This window comes from Vombatus ursinus, unplaced genomic scaffold, assembly GCF_900497805.2.
Source record: "Vombatus ursinus unplaced genomic scaffold, bare-nosed wombat genome assembly UNPS02014784.1, whole genome shotgun sequence".
Classification (NCBI taxonomy): domain Eukaryota; kingdom Metazoa; phylum Chordata; class Mammalia; order Diprotodontia; family Vombatidae; genus Vombatus; species Vombatus ursinus.
The window spans coordinates 17,689,086-17,711,412 of NW_020954562.1; positions in this window are offsets into that span (position 1 = coordinate 17,689,086).

The window sequence follows — 22,327 nt, forward strand, 5'->3', positions numbered from 1 at the left end:
CTAGAGAAATAAGGAGGGACCTAAGTAGTTAGAGAACAATTCATGGCTTATGGGTTGGCAGAGTCACTAAAATAAAGAGGACAATGCTACCAAAATTAACTTCAGTGCCATACTAAACAAAACTCTAAAGGATTACGATACAGAGTTAGAAAAAACAATTATCAGTAAATTCACCTGGAAAAATAAAAGACCCAGAATCCCCAAGGAGAATCATGAAAATAAAAATTGGGGAAGAAAAGAGTTGAAAAGTATCAGATCTTAAACCATATTAAAAGCAGTAATCATCCAGTATTCAGTACTGATTAAAAAAAGAAATAGGTTTAATCAGTGAAACAAATTAGACATGTAACATACAGGAAAAAAAAACACCAAATATAGTAGGTGAATGTTTGATAAACCCAAAGATTCCAAATATTGGTGTCCAGACTCACTATTTGACAAAACTCTTAGAAAAATGGGAAGCAGTCCAGCATAAATTATGTTTAGATGAGTATATCACACTACATTCCAAAATAGGATCCAAATCAATACATGACTGAGATATAAAAGGTCATATCATAAACAAATTTGAGAACCAAGAAATAATCTCGTAGTATTATGGATAGGTAAAGAGCTTATAACCAAATAAGTGATCAAGAGGATTACAGGAAATAAAATGGATGAGTTTGATATAAAACATGTAAAGATTTTTTGCACAAACAAAACCAATGGTAAAATAAGAAGAAAAACGTAGCTGTGAGGAAAACAACTTTGCAGCAAATTTCTCTCATTTCAAATATACCTAAGAATTTCATTAAAATTTATAAGTACAAGAAACATTATAAAATTGATATGAATAGGCATTTTTCAAAGAAAGAATACAAGAGTTATCAAAAACCATGCACAATACTCCAGATCACCAATAATTGGAGAAGTGCAAATTAAAGCAGCTCTGAGCTTCTACCTTATGTCCACCAGATTGGCAAACATGACAGAAAAAGGACAAATGTTGGATTTGTTGTGAAAAAATAGACACATTAAAGTAATGTTGGTGGAACTTATTTGGTTTAGTCATTTTAGAAAGCAATTTGGAAGTAAATCATCAAAGTAACTAACCTGGTCACACTCTTGGACCCAGTAATTCCATCATTAGGCCAATACTCTGAAGAGGTCAAAAAAGGAGAGAAAAGATAAAACTCGTTTTTGTGTAAAGGCAAAGAACTGGAAACGAAAGGAGTGCCCATCAGTTAGAGGAATATCTGAAAAAAATGATGGCATTTTAATGTCCAGGAATACTATTATTCTGTAAGAAATGACAAAAAGAATTATTTTAGAGAGCCGTTGGAATATTTGCATGAACCAACAGAAAGTGAAGTAAGTAGAACCAGTAGTTATGAAATTACATATCTATACAATTATAAGTATAATGATATAAGGGAAAATGACTTTGAAAGACTTAAGAAACTCTGATCAATGCAATGACCAGCAATGATAGATAATTGATGATACACTTCATTATCCATCTGACAGAGAAGTCATGCAGAATGAGGTATATGTTATTGTATATGATAAATGCAGAATTTGGGTTTGCTTACTATTCATATCTGTTACAAGGATTTTGTTTTTATTTTTTTAAGTATGGGGAGGATGTGGAAGGGAGAAAAATCACTGCTTGTTAATTGAAAAAGTAAAATAAAAGTTACTTGAGAATATCAATGCATCCTAAGAAATGATATAAGGGATAGTTTCAAAGAAATCTGGGCAGTATTGTATGAATTAATGCAAAGCAAAGTGAGCAGAAATAGGAAAACATTGTTATGCAGTAACAATGTTGTAAAGACAATGTAAGAACAATGTAAGAACTCTGATTAATGTGATCACTCAGGATTCCAGACCACTAATGCTGAAGCAGGCCACCTACTTCCTGACAGAACTGAAACACTCAAGATGCAGAATGAGGTATACATTTTTAGGCATAGCTAATGTGGAAGGGAGAGAAGAAAAGAAAGGAATAAACATGTCTTTAGCACCCACTATGTGTAAGGCACTATACTAAGTTCTTCACAAATATCATCTTATTTGATCTTTGTAACAGTACTGGAAGGGTAGGTGCCATCATTATTTTACAGTTGAGAGAACTGTAGCAAGTAGGTGGATTGACTAGCCTGGGGTCACAAAGTTAGTAAGTGTACTTGACAGATTTGAACTTGCTTCTTCCTGGTTCAAGACCCAGCACTCTAGTAAATATGGGAATTTGTTTCACTTGATTACATTTATTACAAAGGTTTTATTTTATTTATTTTTCCAGTGGTAGGGGGAGAGGTGGGAAAAAGAAAAAAAATAAATGCATGTTCATTTAAAAAAACAAGTTTAAAACAATCAAATAATTAAAAAAAAGTGAAATCCTTGAGAGAAGGGGCTATTTTTTTCCCTTTCTTTCTATCTCCAGCTTTTAGAACTATACCAAGAATATATTAATTAATTATTAATTAAATGCTTGTTGACTGACTAAGGGACGAATCTTGAGTCCACTGTGTTGTCATTTGTTAATTTTTGCTGGTTTCAGTCATGTCTGACTGTTTGCGAGCCCATTGGAGTTTTTTTTTGGCAAAGATATTAGTGTGGTTTGTCATTTCCTTCTCCAGCTCACTTTACAGATGAGAAACTGAGGCAAACAGGGTTGAATGATTTGCCCAGGTCACATAGTTAGTAACAGACTGACCTTGTTTCCACTCTATGTGTTTTAAAGAGAAAAGGAATACTCAACTATCTCCAATCCATGAAATGTTCACCTTAAGTAGGAGTGAGACAAGGGTGAAAATACAGCCTAGAGGTTCAATCTAACATTTTTATGGGAACCATAATACCTTTAATTGAGAATGTCTAGAATTATGAGTAAAGGGAATGAATTGCCTTTTCTCCGAACTTATCACTGATGCCTTTCATTGGACTATTCATAGGATTTAGAGTTGAAGCGGACCTTAAAGGTCATCTATTCTGCCCCGTTCTTTTTTAAAGATGGGGAAAATGAGATCCACAGAGTCTGGTTATCTTTTACTTCTTAGGAGGCAGAGGAAGAAAAAAAGAAAGAAAAAACATGAGAGATCATAGCCCAAAGAAAGAGCCTGAGTCACTCGAGTTCATGCATTGCATGAGAACATTTTGGATGTGGACTGACATTTCCAACTTAGTAAAAAAAAAAAAGTGAGGAATTTCCAGAAAATTGTCCAAATAATGGCTATTTAAAGATGGTCTGTGCTGTGAAATGATGATTCACAATTAACAATGAAGCAAGTGCAGTGTTGTTTTTATTACCATTCACAGGAGGCTTCTTCAGGATTTTTATTCATTATATAACATGTAAGGTCCTGTATATCATATTCTACATAAATCTAAACTGGCAAAAAGGCCAATATGTAGTAAGCAGCAGGGCACCTCATCTGCAAAAAATTAAAGAGGGTGATGGTGATGGCTTTCTTTTTTTCTCCTTCACTGACTCCTATTCTATATCCCAAACACTTATCCCCATTCCCCCATTCCCCCTGCCTGCTTTACTGTTCTCTTGGAAATCTCATCCACTTTGATAACTTTAAGCATTTACAGCAGCTTTTCAAAGAGTAAGTCCAGCCCTTACCTCTTTTCTGAGCTTCAGATACATGTTCCCAACTATAGAGAGAAAATTTTCATGTTGATGTAGCACCGGCACCTAAATGTGTCAACATGTCTGTCACTGAGTTAATTATCTTCTCACCTCCTACCCACCCCCCAAATCTACTTCTAACTTAACCATTTCTGTTATTATCACCAGCATTTAGTCTCCCATATTAAAAATCCTAATGTTATCTTTGACATTTACATCTTCCTTACTTTCCACCTTAAATCAGTTGCCAAGTCCTCTTGATTCTACCTCTGTGTTATCTCTTAGAGTAATTGTCTCCCCCTCTCTATTTCTACTGGCATCATCCTACCACAGGTCTCTATTGTCACTTGCTGGACTATAAGTAACAGTTTAATCATCCTACTTCTCACCGCTCTAATCTAATCCAGCCTTCCCAGCACTACAAGATTAATCTTTTTTATTCACAGGTCTAAGCATGTTACTCTTTTGCTCAAAAACTTGTAGTGATTCCCTTTTGCCTGCCAAATAAAATTCAAACTCTTAAGTCTAGCATTCACAACCCAAAACCATTGGTTCACCCTACCTTCCCAGCCTTATCTCAGACTACTTTTGTTCATATACCCTAAATTATTTCTTTTTTCTGTGTAGATCACAAATCTTCAACATCTTAGTAGATGGTCTTTAAAGTTACTATGACCAGAATATTCTCCATTCTATGGTCAGCCTGGTGTCTCTTTAAACCATTATGGTGCCACTATTCAAAGTCTTTCCAGTTTGTGTCCTACTGGCTTAACTTTTGAGACTCCAAGGTCATAGTCACACCAGAATGAAGAATCAAAGACAGATTCTAATGGAGGCTTGTGTATCATTGCATAATTTTTTATTAGGTTTTAAAAATAATTTAATGTGCTAGTGAAAGCAAAGAAGTATATGAAAAATAATTTCAAATAGACTTTATCCTGTTAAATGTCTATATGGAATCATGATCAGTTTTGGTATTTGTAATTAGTATGGAACTGAGATTTCATTAAAATGATCTGACAAAAAATTTTAGTTTGTCTTTTCTTTTTATATTTCTCCAAACACTCTCCAAGTATGTAAAACCTTAATTAAATTTTTATTGCCATTATTTTGAACAACATTTTTCCTTGAAAAGACAATAGTAGATGCATGTGAAACTGTGGATATTAAACTGCAGTTGAAGACTGAAAGCCCATTATAGTTCAAAATTTAATTACTTTTTAAAGTCCCACATTCCCCCTCATTTTTTAGCTAATATAAGACTTTAGCACTATTAGGATAATTCAAAAATAGTATGATGGCTAAGAATTTTATTTAGTAAAAAAATTCCAACTACTATCTATATTAGGAAAGGAAAAGTAAGAGTTTATTTATTGGATCTTAGATTTATATTTGGAAATGACCATACAAGACATCTAGTCCAATACACTCATTTTAAAGATGAGGAGTGGTCTCTTGAACAGAAAGTAAGAAGTGGATCTGGGACTTAAACTCAGGTTTTCTGATTCCAAATCTGGTATTCTTTCCTTTGAACCAGACCACCTCTCCATATTATAATTCTATACATTCTTACATTGTTAAATGTAACCACTTCCTGCAGAATTACCAACCCTTTTGTACTATGTAGTCCAGGATTCTAGTATGGTTGGACTCCATGACCACAGGCACAATGTCATATTGAAAATGTATGTTTTGAGGGGCAGCTAGGTGGCACAGTGGATAGAGCACCGCCCCTGGATTTAGGAGGACCTGAGTTCAAATCCGGCCTCAGACACATAACACTTACTAGCTGTGTGACCCTGAACAAGTCACTTAACCCCATTGCCTAGCCAAAAAAAGAAAATGTATGCTTTGATAGCATCTATTCCAATGTTTTGCATGCAAGAGGCACTTTAAATTAAAAAAAATTAAAATGTTATTAAATAGTTAAATTGATAATGGGTTGTGTTTATATATGTGTCTGAAAGGCAGAAGCATATAGTGTTGTAATCATCACATTGATAGTGAATAAAGCATGCCAAATCCATAGTGATTCAGTTTTGATGCCTTTAAAATGTTCTTAGCCTCATCTCATAAGGAAAAAAATTCATGAATCTCAGAAAAAGGAATCAAATGAGCTGTAAAAATACCCTCAAAGGGAAAAGGACCTACATGTACAAAAATATTTATAGCAGCTCTTTTTGTGGTGACAAAGAATAGAAAATTGAGAGAATGCCCATCAACTGGGGAATGGCTCAACAAGTTGTGTTATATGAATATAATGGAATATTATTGTGATATAAGAAATGACGTGCAGGTGGATTTCAGAAAAACTTGGAAAGACTTACATGAACTGATACTGAGTGAAGTGAGCAGAACCAGGGGAATTACTGTACACAGTAACAGCAACATAATGTGTTGATCAACTATGACTGACTTGGCTCTTCTTAGCAATACAATGATCTAAGACAATTCCAAAAGACTCATGATGGAAAATGCGATCTACATCCAGGGAAAGAACTATGGAGTCTGAATGCAAATCAAAGGATACTATTTTCACTTTTTTTGTGTGTGGCTTTTCCCTTTTGTTCTGATTCTTCTTTCACAACTTAACTAATGTGGAAACATGTATAACCTATGTCAGATTGCTTGCTGTCTTAAAAAAGGTGGAATGGGAAGAAGGGAGGAAGAAAAAAATTGAAACTCAATTTTATAAAAATAAATGTTGAAAACTATCTTTATATGTAATTGGAAAAAATAAAATATTATTTACAAAAAAAACTCTCTAAGGGGAAACAAAAAGTCTGATGGATTAGCAAGTGCATTCTGTTAGATATGTAAAGAATAATTAACACAAATATTACATAAACTGTATTTAAAAAAAAACCAAGGGATCCTATCAAATTTCTTCTATGATACAAATATGACTTTTATGCCAAACCAAGAAAAGACAAAGAAGAGAAGGAAAACTATAGATCAACATCCTTAATGATTATCAACTCAAAATATTGAATAAAATGTTAATAAAGAAACCACAGCTATATATTAAAAAATCACACACTATGACCTGGTTGGATTTATAACAGGTATCTATTGTTGGTTCAATGAAAATTATAACCTAATAGATCACATTAATAAAAACACAAAAAATCCACATGATATTAATATATATGGATTAAAAAAAATAAAGTACATCTATTTTTATTAAAAACATAGGAATAAAAGATAGGAATAAATTAATATTTCAGAAATATAAATAATTTCCCTCTAAAACTGAGAGTCAGCATTATATTTCATGGAGAATTATTAGAAACCATTCAAATAAGATCAAGGATAATAAAAATATGCCCAGTATCACAACTATGATTTGATATATATGCATATATATGTTAGAAATAACATATATATTCAGATATATATACTAGCTAGTATATATATATATATTTATATATGTAGTATATACATATATTAGCTATAACATAATAAAAAAAATTGAAGGCATAAGCCTGGGCAAAAAGAAACCAAAATTATCACTTTTGAAGATGATATAACATTATGTTTAGTGAACTACAGGAAGTCATGTCCCAATTAATTGAAAAAAATAACCAGCAAAGTAGCAGGATATAAAATAAGTCCATATAAATCATCAGCATTTCTAGATATGGATCACAAAACTAAGCAGGAAGAGATAGAAAAAGAAATTCTATTAAAAATAAAAAAGAATATGTGAAATATCTTGCAATCCACCCAAAACATATATAGTAACTATATGAATACAACAATAAAACATTCTTTCCAGAAATAAAGATAGACAAATTATTGGAGAGTTAATAATAGTCATGGTTGCAAGATGCCAATATACTACCTAACAATACTTCATAAGTTAATTTACTTATTTAATGTCATACCAATCAAACTATCAAAGGATTACTTCATAAAGTTAACAAAATAAAGATAAAAATTATCTGAAGGAGCAAAAGGTAAATAATTTCAAAAGAAGGAAAGGATGAAAGAGGTGGGAAGAGGTACTTGATCTCAAATTTACTATAAAGCAGTAATCATCAAAAGTATTTAATATTTGTTTAAAAATTGGTTTAAAGTTGATTAATGGATCAGATTCGGTATGCAACATACAGGTGCAAACATAATAAACAGCATGATGTCCAAGAAATCCAAAGATACCATATACTGGAGTAAAGAGGCAGCTAGATGATGCAATAGATAGAGCACAGAGGTTGGAGTCTGGAACACTTGATTTCAAACAGATTTTAAACAACTGAACTACAATAATAAATTGGAATAAGAGCTACTATTTGACAATAGCTGTTGGCAAAACTGGAAAGCATTCTGTTGGTAATTAGGGTTAGATCAGCATCTCATTCTATACAAACTAATGATCTTCAAATGGATACAGGACCTAGATATAAAAGGTCACATTTAAAAAAAAAGGTAGAGAAGCAGGAATGGAGATTCCTTTTACAAATATGGATAATGGAAGAGCTCTTGACCAAAAAAGAGGTAAAGAGGGTCATAGGGAATAAAATGGACAACTTTGATTACATCAAATGAAAAGTTTTGTACAAATATAATTGATGCAGTTAAAATAGGGAGTGAAATAGTTAACATGGGAAAATATTTGCAGCAAGTTTCTCTAATAAAGGGATTATTCAGATTATATTTCATACTCATCAGATTAGTAAAGGCGACCTAAAGGGAAAGGGAAATTGTTTCAGGAGACTTGGAAGACAGGCACACTAATGCACTGGTGGTGGAATTCTCAACTGGTCTAGTCCTTCTGGAAAGCAATTTGGAGCTATACCCAGAAAGTCACTGAATTATGCATACTCTGACCCAGCAATGCCATTGCTAAGCATTTACCCCCAAAGAAATCAGAGTAGGGAAAGGACCCCTACCTGCAAAAAATCATTATATTGTCACTCTTTGTTGTAGTGAAGACCTAGAAACTAAGAAGTTCCTCAACTGGAGAATGGCTGAAACAAATTGCAGCATATACATTTAATGAAATATTATTGTTTTATAAAAATATAGAAAGAATAGCTTCAGAGAAACCTGGGAAAACTTGCATGACCTGATGCAGAGTGAAGTGAGTAGAAGCATGGAGACAAATTATACAATGACTTCAATAATGTAATGTGAAAGACTTAAGACCTATACCAAAGTAAATGATCAACCACAACTCCAAAGGATAAATGATGAAGTATGTCCTTTCCCTCTCTTCCTCCCACCTTCTGGTAGAGAGGTTTTAGAACAGTGGTGCAGAATGAAAGAATGATATGATATATGATACAAATTGACTATATATATATACATACATACATACATACATACATATATATTAGATAGATATACACTTTTTTGACATGATCAATGTGTGGATTTTTTCTTGACTATGTTTATTTGTTACAATCTATTAATGAACAAGTATCTATTAAGCATCTACTCTAGCTAGGCACTGTGTTTAATAAACACAAAGAATGAAATAATTCCTATTCTCAAAAAGGTAGCATTGGGGAATTTATTAACAGCAATTAAAAAAAGAAAGTGTCACTGAAGTATTTTTAAAATCACAAAAGAGAACAGAAGGAATTTTATAGGGAGACACAGACAAACAGGACAGTTTTGAAATGAATGAATTGAATTTACTATATGTTAAAAAAAAGTTGTATGTAATAAAGGTTCTTGATTTAATCTATGATCCTTTCTTTTCCTCTGTTTATGGAAGTGACGATGTTGGTGTTTGTTAAGTTCAGAATAACACAAAATATGTGTTTTTTTAAATATAGACTTTCCACATCCAATGTTACCTCTAACTGTTTGACTGTCAGGAAACCACAGACATTTGGGTCTTTCCAGTTAGTACATTTACTGGCATTTTGGAAGTGATACATACTCAGTCATCCAGATTTTTTTTTTCTCTGAGTCGTCTGGACAGAAAAATTTATCTCTGGGCTACAGGAAACATAACAAAATTTCAAAGGTATTGTGACTTTCAACATGGATTTTTGAGTTTTAAAAGAGAAACAACACAGTGACTTCATGATGTAAACTTTTAATGTGAGCATTAAATAATTAAGAATATTTAGAGTGTTTATGGGAGTATCAATATGCATATTGAAGTCCCCTAGTGTGAGGGTAGGAGTTGAGGAGGAGAAAAAGACTGTGAGCCAGGCACTGAATTGATTGGAGAAGAAAGGAGGCTGTCCTTAAGTTTGGTAGACAACAGCCACCAGAATCTTGAGTGGATGATAAATGTGAATTGAATGAACCTCAGAGGAGGACAAGTCACTGAATTGTGATGATAGAGGGAGAGTCTCGAAATGACTATGAGGAGCAAGGAGTATTCTACTTCTCCCACCATGACGTGTGTGTGTGTGTGTGTGTGTGTGTGTGTGTGTGTGTGTGTGTGTGTGCGTGTGTGAGAGAGAGAGAAAGAGAGAGAGAGAGAGAGAGTGTGTGTGTGTGTGTATGTATGTGTTGGGGGAAAATATGAGTGAAACCATAACCAGTGCTGGACATTGTGGTCAGGGAAGCTGTGTCATCAGGAGAGAGTCAGATCTAAAGAAGCACAGAAAATGAAAGGAGCAAGAACAGAAATATTTTAAGAAAGAAGCTAGTTTGTTTCCTATGGAGTTGGCATTCCAAAGAGCATAGAGGAAGGGGGTGAATAGCTATAGAGAGAATGGTTTGAAGGGAATAGAAACTGGGGAGTAATCACAGGGTTTGCCTAATTACAACAAGGGATTCAGCATCACAAGGCTGGAGAAAGAATGATGGAATGGGAGTTGGTGATCACTGAGGAGTAAATTCAGATAGATTATTATTGAACAGAAGAGTCTAGTCTGAAAGTGGAACTGTCACAAGACTGCAGACAGCTATGTGTAGCTGGAAAGGGTTTGGAATAGCAAGTTCTTGGATGGGAGCAAGGTAACTCTTGTGCAGTTGAGATGAGCATGATAGAATAGATGCTTAGAGAAGCTAGGAAGCCCTACTGCGGAAGACGCAGGTAAGACAACAACCTCTGTGAAGGTTAAGTGGCTATAAGGAGTACCTGGAGCGTGAGGTTGCTCAGGGGCCCAGCATTGTCAGACAAAGAGCTAGTTTGAAATAGTAACATTTTGGGCATACCATTCAATTTCGGAAAAAAGTTTAGGAAGGCTAGCTACAGGCAAAGGGGAGGTAAGGTGGGAAAAAGCAAATAGAAAATCTCACTGAGGAAGATCCCCTCTCTTTCCCTTGATTCTCTCTTTATCATCTAGCCCAGGACTCTGAAGTTCTATTCTCCACACCACCCAGCTCTTCATCCTCAACAGGAAAATGACCATGGCAAGATATCTAAGAATGGAATAGTTAAAGCATTTGCAGGAAAATAATTTTGTGGCATCAAATAGATTAGGGAGGGCCATCTATAATATACCTTAATGTCTAAAAGTCCATGGATTGACAAGGTTAAGAATTCATGGTCTAAAGTGCAGTGAGCAGAACCATAAGAACATTGTATACAGTAATAGCAATATTGTAATAATGATCAAATGTGAAAGATTTAGCTACTTTGATTGATTCAATGATCCAAGACAATTCCAAGGGACCCATGATGAAAAATGCTATCCACCTCCAGTGAGAAATCTGATGAACTCTGAGCACAGACTGAAACATACTTTTTTCACTTTATATTTCTTGCTTTTTCTTGTTTTTTTAATTTTTTTTGCAACATGGCAAAAATGGAAATACATTTTTCATGACTTTACACGTATAATTAATATGATATTGCTTGCCTTTTCAATGGGTGAAGGAAGGGCAGGAGGGAGGGAAAGAATTTGGAAGTGAAAATTTAAAAAAAGATTGTTAAAATAAGTAAAAGGGAAAAAGAATTAATGGTCTAAATTAAAAACTGGGATTTGAATATTTTGACAGTTAACCAGTTACTAACCTTTTTCTTGTTTCTGAACAATATACCTTGAGTACCATTTTGAATTTAAGAAGTTGGGCCATATAATCTCTACAGTTAAGTAAAACACAATCTACCATGACACAGAGCTTTAAATCTTCCAAGGTAGGAAAAGGAAGTCACTGAGTTAATTTCTTTATCTAGAGGAAACAGCATATACAAAAGCTGAATTTTGATTGTTTCAAAGCATCACGAAAGACAAAACAGCCTTAAGTATTGTAGAATTTAAACTCAAGTACAGCTGTCTTATGGGGATGTACAAGGAATTTCTTGTAACAGAGAAGGGCCACTCATCAACTCAAGGGAATGTAAGGATAAGCCATTTAAATGAAACAGTAGAAACAGCTGGTGCACTCATAAATTTATATGAGACAGTTCAGTTGTATAGAATGAAAATTATGTTCTACTAACACTCTTTTTAATTAACTATAAAAGAGATTGCATTGCAAATTATAGAGATAATATCTGTTATTCAAATAAAACTATCGTTTTTTTATTATTCAAATGGCTTTCCCAAATTTATTTTACTAATCTCTTCAATAATTAAAAGTTTGGCTCATAAACATGTTTGATGTTACAAAATTGATGAGTTTGCCTTTATTCTGAATGCAGTTTTAGTTTTGTTAACAACTCTTTCAAATGTTTGGTTGGGGGGAGAAGTTAAAATTCTTGGTTAAATCAAGTTTTTTTAAAAATAATTATTGTATTTATTTAAATTATCTCTCCTTTACCTCCTCACCATTATTAAAAATAATTAAAAGTTAGGTATATTATGATAATTTGTACTAATCAGTACCTTTTCCTAACAAAAAGGCCCAAAGTATATTTCATTAGCATTATACTGATTTTGCTTTCTATTAAGCTAGTAGATAGCTAACATTGTTGTATAAAGCAACAAAGATTTAATTAATCTTGGATAATTAAGAAAAAAAGAAACCTCTTACTATAGGATTTCTTCTGATATTTTAAAGACATAAGTAGGATTTTTCAAGGGGAAACTTATTTCCTGAGGGCATGATGTATACCGACCACTGAGACAAGATGGCGGCCTACTGGCAACCTCTCTTATGAGTTTATCTGGGAAATGTAGTCTATGTAACCAATGTAGTCTATGTAACTATGTAACCAATCATAACCTACTTGAATCCCTTCACTGAGGCACTTTGGAAGCATAATCTAGGATGAAACAATATTGTGGTAGAAAATTTAGGAAAATGGAATCTAATTTGAAATCCAGAATAGGAATGAACAGAAATGGTATTAACAAACTCAAATGAAGGATCTAGGCACTGGCAGAATAGAATGGGTAGAGTATAGAGTCAGAATTCAACCAGATAGCCCAGAAGAGAATTGTGGTGTATCAGAAACAGATGGCTGGTGCAACTCCTTGGACTATGAACCTGTTTGTTATGTTTCCTGTTTCCCACATAGAATTGCAAAGGAGCAGCTGCCCTTACCAGGGTTACCAATGATCTCTTAACTACTCAGCCTTTTGGATATTTCTTCATTTTTTTTCTTTTAACACTGTTTACAATATCCTATTCCTAGACCAGGAATTTTTAACATTTTGTGTGTGTGTGTGTGTGTGTGTGTGTGTGTGTGTGTGTGTGTGTGTGGATCCCTTTGACCATCTGGGGAAGGTCTACTTGGAAGAATAATCAAATCAACACCACTATTACTTCAAAGGATGAGTCAGCTAATCAATTGCCTCTCACTCCACTCATCATCCTAGTGACTTTCTGGACCTTTAAATATTCTTCCCAGATCACCTGCTGCTCTTCCACATGTATTACGTCTTCCCTCCCCTATTAGAATGAAAACTCCTTGAGGGCAGGAAGGGCCTATCTTGTTTTTAGTATTTGTATCTCCATTTCTTAGCACAGTACCTGGCACATGGATGGTTAGTAATTGGTTCTTGTCCTGCCTTCTTGAAGAGGACCAAAATGACATCACTATGCTAGAGCACACAATAAGTGCTTAAGGAATGCTCTTCATTCATTCATTAAAGCAAAATCTTCTATACTCAAAGTACTGTTCAATAAGGCTGTCTCAATCCTTATTATAACTAAACTGCTGACAAAGAAATGTGGGCATGTAATGGAATTAGCCTGAGCTCTACACACATGATCACCACTGAAAAAGGGATCGACCTGATAAATCCTAAATTGACTGCTGACCCCCCCAGCTGTTGAAGCCTCATTGTTCATGTGCCTCTGGGTCATGACAAAGCCCTCATTTTTTCTCTCCCCATAGGTGTGAGTGCCATGCAAGTAGTCCCTGAATTGCCAGCAATGAGGCTGGAAATCTGCTTATTTCATAGTCAACAAACAGTAAGAAGACCCATCCTGGAATGTTTGCTTGAAGGCAGAATTACTTTGGGTTTCATGAAACATACTTACTTGACATCCAATGGGGAAAAAAGAATGAAATGTATACTTTTCTGTCACAGCTATAGCTGTGAATACCTTGTCCTATTTAGAAGTCTAACAATTCTTTCCCTTGTGTGGTTTCTTGAAGCACTTCAGAGTTATTATCATCTGCTGGGCAGAATTATTGTCTCTATTTTACATCTAGAAAACTTGAGCCTCAGAAATGTCTTCCCTGGAGCTACATGACTTTGTTCACTGTAAAAATAGCAAATATCCACAGGCTACTTAAAATAAGATTCTTTAAGGATGAAAAATAGCGGAATAAAAAGTTTGAAAGTAACCCTAAACCCCAAAGGTCATCTTTGTTGTTGTCCTCCTGTTTCCAAATGTAGCTGGATTTAGATATCAACATTATTTTTATATCTCCACGCAAGAGACATGTAAATAAAAAAAGTCATATACATGCAGCTCTATTTAATGTACTGTACTTTTGTATAGTGTGCAAATTCACAGAAAGAATAACACAATGTCTATGAGCATTAAGAATATAGACCTCAAATCAGACTAAAAAAATGTCTAAGTGAATCCCTGGAGTGATTCTGCCATATTTATTTAAGTGCAGAGGCATTCATGGTGTATGGCAAGAAAATCAGAATTGTAATTAGAAGAGTTGGGTTTGAATCCTTGGCCTGACACCTACTGGCCTTGTCCCCTGGGTAAATTATGGAACCACCTAGGATCTCAATTACTTCAGCATTAAAATGAGGAAAACAATAGTTGCTTATACAATTACTTAACTAGTGTTTAGCATGAACTAGTGGATAGAGTGTTGAACTTGGAGTGGACCTGTGTTTGAATCTTGCCACTGACAACTACCAGCAGTGTGACCCTGGGCAAATCATTTGACTTTTCTGGGCCCTAGTTTCTTTATCTTTAAAAGGACTTAATGAAAGGAGCATTTACTTCTCGGGGGTTGTGAATATCAAATGGGAAAAGGCGTGTAAAAAGCTTTGCAAATGCTATCTATTTTTGGAGCCTTGGTTTCCTCAGCTGCAAAAATGGGAATGGGGCTTCTGCTACCTCCCTCACAAGGTAGTGAAAACAGCATTTTGTAGACATGAAAACAATACAGAGATATCCGTTATTATTGCTTGCTCCCTTGCATCACTGTCACCAGCAACCCAATTCCATTTCAAGAAAGTTGTTTTTCTCCAGTTGAACATAAAATTCTGGTTCTGGAGATAGTGGACTTCTGCTTGAATTCAAGCTCTGAAGCATATTGCCTGTGTGCCACTGGGAAAGTCACTCACTAACTCAGAGACTTTATTTCTTCGTCTGGAAAATAAGCAGGTTGGATGAGGCAAGTTCTAAGATCCCTTTCAGCTCCATGACCCATGATGAAATTTTGCCTCTGCCAGGTTTCAGAAAAGGTTTCTGAGGGTGGAAAGTTGTTCTTAAAAAAAGAAAGAAAGAAAGAAAGAGGTGGTTTTTCCTTCGTACTCCCAGGATATTTTTCCACTCATCATCCTAACTTTTTTTGGTGGTCAGAGAACAGGAGAATAGGAATAGGAGGAACTCCTTTACCCTTAGCTTCTCTTCCCATCTTCGATTGCCCAGGCCCAGACTGTTTCTAGACACCAAGCTTAGCTATGGTAACTAGTAAGGCACAAGTATTATGAATTACTTAAACCGTCTAGGCCTCAGTTAACTCATCTATAAAATGGGGATAATCACATATATCTCATATGGTAGTTGTGAGGCTCAAGATGTGAGATAATAAATGCTGTAAAGCACTTTGCAAGCCTTGCAGTGCTACAAAATGTTATCTCTAATTTTCATGGTGACTGCCATTTATCTGGCTCCGCCATGGAACAAGACACCACCAACTTCACTAGAAGGCAGTAGAGTAGTGCTATGGGGCTGAAGTGGCTACTTTCTTCTTTTCCTAGGCCAATGGTGCTTAAATTCCTAACCTAAACATTGATACTAAAATAAGTCTTTATTCCTTACTTTATAATGTCACATTAGCTAATAATGAGCAGAGAGGGCTTATGTGAACAGCCTTTATAGCCATACAATCAATATGGCTATGCCATGTTAATCATGAATTTAATTTCACTGAACCATACCATTACTTTAATGCCAGGCCTGCAAAGGGCATTAGGGATCATCTAACACAACATTGTTATTTTACAAATGAGGAAACAGAGACCCAGACAGACCAAATGCCTCGCTTAATCAAGCTTAGACAACGAATTAGTGTAGAACTGGGATTAGAACCCATGTTTCTTCTGGAACACGATGTTCTTTCTAGTTGGCTTTGGGTAGGCCCAGTCTGAGTCTAAATAAAATCATATTTAATAATGGCCTTTTTCTCTCCCCCTCACCAAACTTTGTTTCTGCCCTTTCCCCCCTCTTCCTTTGCCACTCCAAACAAAATACATAAGTTAATGATAACTTCTCTGATCTTGATATATTTATAAAGAAATTAAGACTTATAATATGGATGTTAAAATATTTATGATGATTTGTGCTTTTCCAAATAGAAAGAAAATGAGGAGGACTACATATCAATACATACAGTGAAGAGTGAAGGGGAGAGTTTGATGAAAAGACTCAGAGTACCATCAAGACAGGGCGAATAGATTCTATAGGAAGGTAGGAAGGAAAAAGAAATTGGAATAAAGATGAGAGGAAAATTAATAGAAATATTTGTATTTTTTATGACAACTCTATAGATCTTTGTTTAAGCAGTTGGCATGCAGTTTTCTAAGAGCTTACCTTTCTGCACTTACTACCTGGGTTCAAGCATAGTAAGAGAATGTTGGAGAAAATGGGAAGGGGAGGAGCAGAGATGATCACATGGACATGTGTTGGGAGACCATTTCCCAAATTGCTCTGTTTTGTTAGCATGAAAGGTCAATCTTGAATGTTGATAAAGTAGACAGCCTTCTGAAGCAAATTTTTAAAGAAATGAAAAACTAGGTGACATTTGGTGCCTTTCCCACTAAGCCTTAATTATGACATTCCTAATCTTTTCCCTCTTTTGACTTTCTGGTTTCAAACAGAAAAAAAAAATAGTTATTTGTCTAATATACTTTGCTTTGGTGTTGCACATAGATGTGATATGCACATAGATATCAGGGAAACAGGATGGTACAGTGAAAAGAAACTGGATTTTGAATGATGTGATCTGAGCTTGAATCACAATGGTGCCATTTATTTGCAATATGGGATGAACAAACACTTAACCTTATAAGCTGCAGCTTCTTCACCCATCAAATGGGTGTAGTGATATTGGTAGTACCTCACAACGTTATTGTAAAAAGACTGGGGTGTATGGGGTGTTCAGGGAGGACTAGCACCTGTGGCATGAGGGCTTGTTGAGCCCTTTCCAGGGCTGCTTATCCACCTTTGGTCCAACCTGGTACCCAACTCTCACATGTGGCTCCAAGAAGCTATAGCACGCTACATACAACCACCCTAGTAAACCATCTCAGCAGATGGGCTAAATCAGGTTGAGGGTAACTGACAGGCCTGAACCCATCAATGAGTTAGAGGGTGTCTACCCAAGCATATGAAGACTTCCCTCAGTCTGATGGGTAGATTAGAATAAGTTAGTCCAATGGCCATGACGGCAGCTGAAGCAGGGACTGTGGAACACTTAGGGCTTGGTCAGACATCAAAGAAGCTGAAGTCATCCGCTGAATCCTGGGCCACGGACAAGTTCTGACTTTTGTGTTGCCACTAGACTTTGATTATTTTGGAAGAGAGACTGAGGCTGATGTCTTTGTGCAACTCTGCCCTACTTAAATCCAATTCATGTGCACCAACAACATTGTAAGGAGACTGTTCTATAAACTTTAGTGTTGGATAATTTGACTTATTATTATCACCTAGCTCAGTAGGTTCTTTTGGAATCGAAGCCCTCAGATTTCTTCACAATAGTGGCCTGTGACTTTTATTTCAGCCGTTCCTTATTCCTTAGGAAATAATTGTGGGAGGAGTAATCTATGTCCCCTGCCCTCCCACACAGGTTCCTTCCTTCTAACTTTCCCGGACTTCCACTCCGTGGCAAACCACATAATTGTGCATTTATCCCAACAGATCAAAACTGTGTCATTATCTTTTCTCAACAGTTTTCCACTCTCACTTAAATAAATCCTTTCTACTCCTAGATAGAGAGATGTTAAAGAGCTATTACTTGAAATTTAAATACAATAATTTAAGGTTAAATATATGTACATTTATTTGGCAACGGAGATTACCTAAAGCAACTTGTAACTTTGAAAATTTGCCTTCTTTTTTAGACTCCTCTTTCTTATCCTTCTCTTTCAATATAATTAGATTTCTGGTTAGCTGATACAAATGAATATGAAAATGTTTTTAAATAGCAAATTTAAGAGGGTTTTTCAGCGGAGTTAAAGTGATGTTATTGTGTAGTTTATCAGTTCACAAAGCAATGTGGGCTGATTGCTCTGTGACATAAAGGATATATAGGGGCAGTTTGGTGCCTACTATGGCAGAATGGGGCAGGTTGGTGCCGGGCTTGGAGTCAGGAAGACTCATCTTCCTGAGTTCAAATCTTGCCTCAGACACTTACTAACTGTGTGATCCTGGTCAAATCACTTAGTCCTGTTTGCCTCAGTTTCCTGTTCTACAAAATAAGCTGAAGAAAGAAATGGCAAACCATTCCATTATCTTTGCCAAGAAAACCCTCGAATGGGGTTGTAAAGAATCAAACATAACTAAAAATGACTGAACACAAAAATAGTAGGTTTATGAAGCAGATAATTTTCCCTCCAATGGTTGAACTCAAAGTGCGAGCTTCACATATAATAACTGTATTTCTTCGAACATTTTCTTTTCTCTATGTTGTCTCTAGGCTGAACACAGTTTATTGTTGAGGTCCATATTTTGGTATATAATATTTAAGGATTTTTTAAGTATGTAAAGAGACTCTTGTCTTATTTTATTGACAGTAATGGCCAGGTAAAGGAGATGTTATTGATTGGAGGAGGCTTCAGGACATCAAAATCAAGTGGAGGCTCCATCAGAACACACAAGCTAGAAAGAAGGTTGGAAGCTGACAAGAACTCTCATGGAAAGGGGAGAGAGAGCTAAACTGGAATCAATCAGAACTCTTCTATTAAGGGCAACCTAACATATCCAAATTACTTGAAAAAAAAATTCTAACTGAAGACTTTTATTTGCAAAAATCTTCTAATTATTGTATTAAGAAGACTTCTTTCCCACTCCACTCCCTGGGTTCTACAATATTCTAGAACAGTATCATTAAGGGATGCTCTCCTCTTTAAAAATAAAGAGTGAAAATAATCAGAAAATAATAACTGTCTATAGCAAGTTAAATTTACAGAACATTTCCCAATGAATAGGTCTGTGAAGTGGTGAGTATAAATTAATCATGTCCATTTTACAAAAGAGAAATGAAGTGAAACTAGGAGGCATCTTGGACTCCTTATTATTTCTCACCCCCTCAGATCCAGGCTGTTGCCAAGACCTGACAATTGTACCTTTGCAATATCTCCTGAACTATCCTCCTTCTCTCGTCTGATATGGCAACCACTCTGGTGTAGGCCCTCATTACCTCACAGTTGGACTATTGCAATCTACTGCTGGTAGGTCTGGGTCTGCCTGCCTCAAATCTCCCCCCCCCCCACTTGAATCCATCCTCCATTCAGCCACTAATGTGATTTTCCCTAAGTGTAGGTCCAGTCATATCACACCACCTTCCTTATTCAATAAACTCCAATGGCTTCCTATTGTCTCCTGGAGCAAATACAAAAATGCTCTGTTTTGCATTCGAAGTCTCTCATAACCTAGCCCACTCCTCCCTTTCCAGTCTTCTTACACCTCAAGGCATACTCTTTGATCTAGTGATCCTGGCTTTCTGGTGTTCTGCTAACAAGACTTGACTCATTGGAATATTCTCCTTCCTCCACTCAGAATACTGACCTCCCTGGCTTTCTTTAAATCCCTGACTAAAACTCTACTTTCTACAGGAAGCCTCCCTTAACTCCTTTTACCCCATTTTACTTCCTTTTACTTAATGCTTTCCCTCTTTTAATTATTTCCTATTTATCCTCTATGTAACTTGCTTTGTATATTTGGATTGTGAGCTTTTTGGATTTGGATTTGGGTTGTGTGCATTGGATTGTAAGCTCTTTGAGGGCAGAGACTTTCTTTTACCTCTTTTTTGTATCCCCAGTGCTATTCGAATAGTAGGTTCTTAGCAACTATTTATCGAATGAATGAGTGAATATGTGAGAGTCAATGTGGTACAATGGGAAAATAAACATACACATAACCTGTCATTAAGAGGGATTTGGATTTGAATCCTACCTTTAACACTAGTTGTGTTATCTTGGCTAAGGCTTTTAGTTAAACTTTTTGAAGCTCAGTTTTCCCATCTGTAAAATGGGGATAAAAAAAGATCTCTGTGAGGAAAGGGCAATGTATACCTTAAAATGTAATGGAATGCCTTGGGAGGTAAACCAATGTATACCTGGAAATGTGAGTTGTTGCTGTAGTCATATAGCTAAAAATATCATAGCTGAGGCTAGAAGCCAGGTCTGTTGACTCTAAGCTCAGTTTTCTTTTTATTATACCATACCAATGACTAATTCCCCATGCTCAAAGAAAATATTTATTTTTCCTAAAATAATGTTTCCTTTCTATGATTGTTTACATATGGTCAGGGTTCAAAAATGTTTCAAACCAAGCTACAGTTTACAGTTAGATGCTCACCATAAAGAACATAATGCTTGCTTTGTCAGAAAAGGATGACAGTCCATTTTTTTGGGCAGGAATAACAGTGTTGGAACCTGGAGAAGGTGTTTGGCAACTCAGATGGAATTAATGATGGCTTAAGGTGATGGAGACTCTTAAGTAGTGTTGGCAAAGTATCAGCAGGAAGTGCAGGCACCTTGTTTTGCCTTTCCTGTAATATCAAAATGCATCTTCAGGGAACATAAATGGCTAAAGAGGTAGTGAGGTACTTAAGTCCAGAGATCTAAATTCAAGTCCTAAAAATATGTTGGCTGTGCGACATCCATAGGCAAGTCTCTTACTGTTTTAATGCCCTATTCAATATAAGTTACAGACAGGTTTTAACTTTCATTGTCTGGGGGAGTTTCTTCCATGGGAAGGCCTGCCCATCTCTGATCTCAATGTTTAACCTTCAACAAAAATCCACTGCAAAGTGCAAATTCAGAGAGCAAATTTGATGGACATTCCATTGTTCTCTCCAGGGCAGAATTCAGATTGAATTGCCAAGAACAGGAAAGTAATCTCACAACATTCCAACAATATGAGTGGTTTGTAAGAGGTCAGAGGGACAGGAGATGACATTCAGAATAGGAATTAAAATACAGAGAAAAGGAAATAACTGCCTGCTCCTTTTCTTTAAAAGGGTAAAAATCACAAAAAGCCATTGTCAAATCAGGTCACCTCTCTTGTATTTTCGGGGAACTTTAGTAGACTTCCTATTTGTTGAATGTTTGGAGGCTTTTCATTGACAATCTTATGAACCATCTGGAACTAAAAGGAAAATATGACAAGAGAAAAATCTTAGAGACAGGAAACTGAAATTTTAAAAATATCACCCCAAATCATTCCTTAGTAATGTTTTAAGTCTGCTACATGAAGGTATGACTCACTAGGAGTGGAGCAAAAATGGGTACAGACTCAGGGCACCAGGAAGGCTGCTAGCCACGGTGGTCCCAGGGGAAGGAATATGTCATTTTTCATCAACATTCGGTTTCTCCATATGGTTTTTCCTGAATCTTCAGGCCTTTTCTCACATTATAGAGATGAAGGAAGATGTGGTAGTTTAGGCTAATAATCATAACTCACATATATACCTGGTACAGAGAAGTAGATTTAGGATCAATTTGATGAAGAAACTTCCTAACAATTAAAGTTATCCCAAAATGTAATAGGATGCCTTGGGAGGTAAACCAGGGGTATGTAGGATCTAGCTTAGGCTAGCTTGCATGAGAATTTATATCTCAGAAACTGGCAAACACTCCAAACTAGGGTTTGACATTGTTTTATTGATTATCTAGAATTAAGAAAGCAATGGAGAAAATAATAATAATATAGATTAAACTTAGTGTTTCAGGTATGGATCTATGTAAATAGATACATATGTAACACACATATCTGTGAACATATATACATATATGTGCATATACATACATACACACATACATGTTCTGGATAGTGAAACATTTATTAGCACACCTCTGGAGGCAACCCTTATCAGAGATCTTCAAGCAAGATGCATATCAAAAGTGAATATTATTTGTCAGATAATTATAGAGGAGGCTCTATAGCTATAGGGTAGGACCAGGTGATGACTTCTCATCCAAT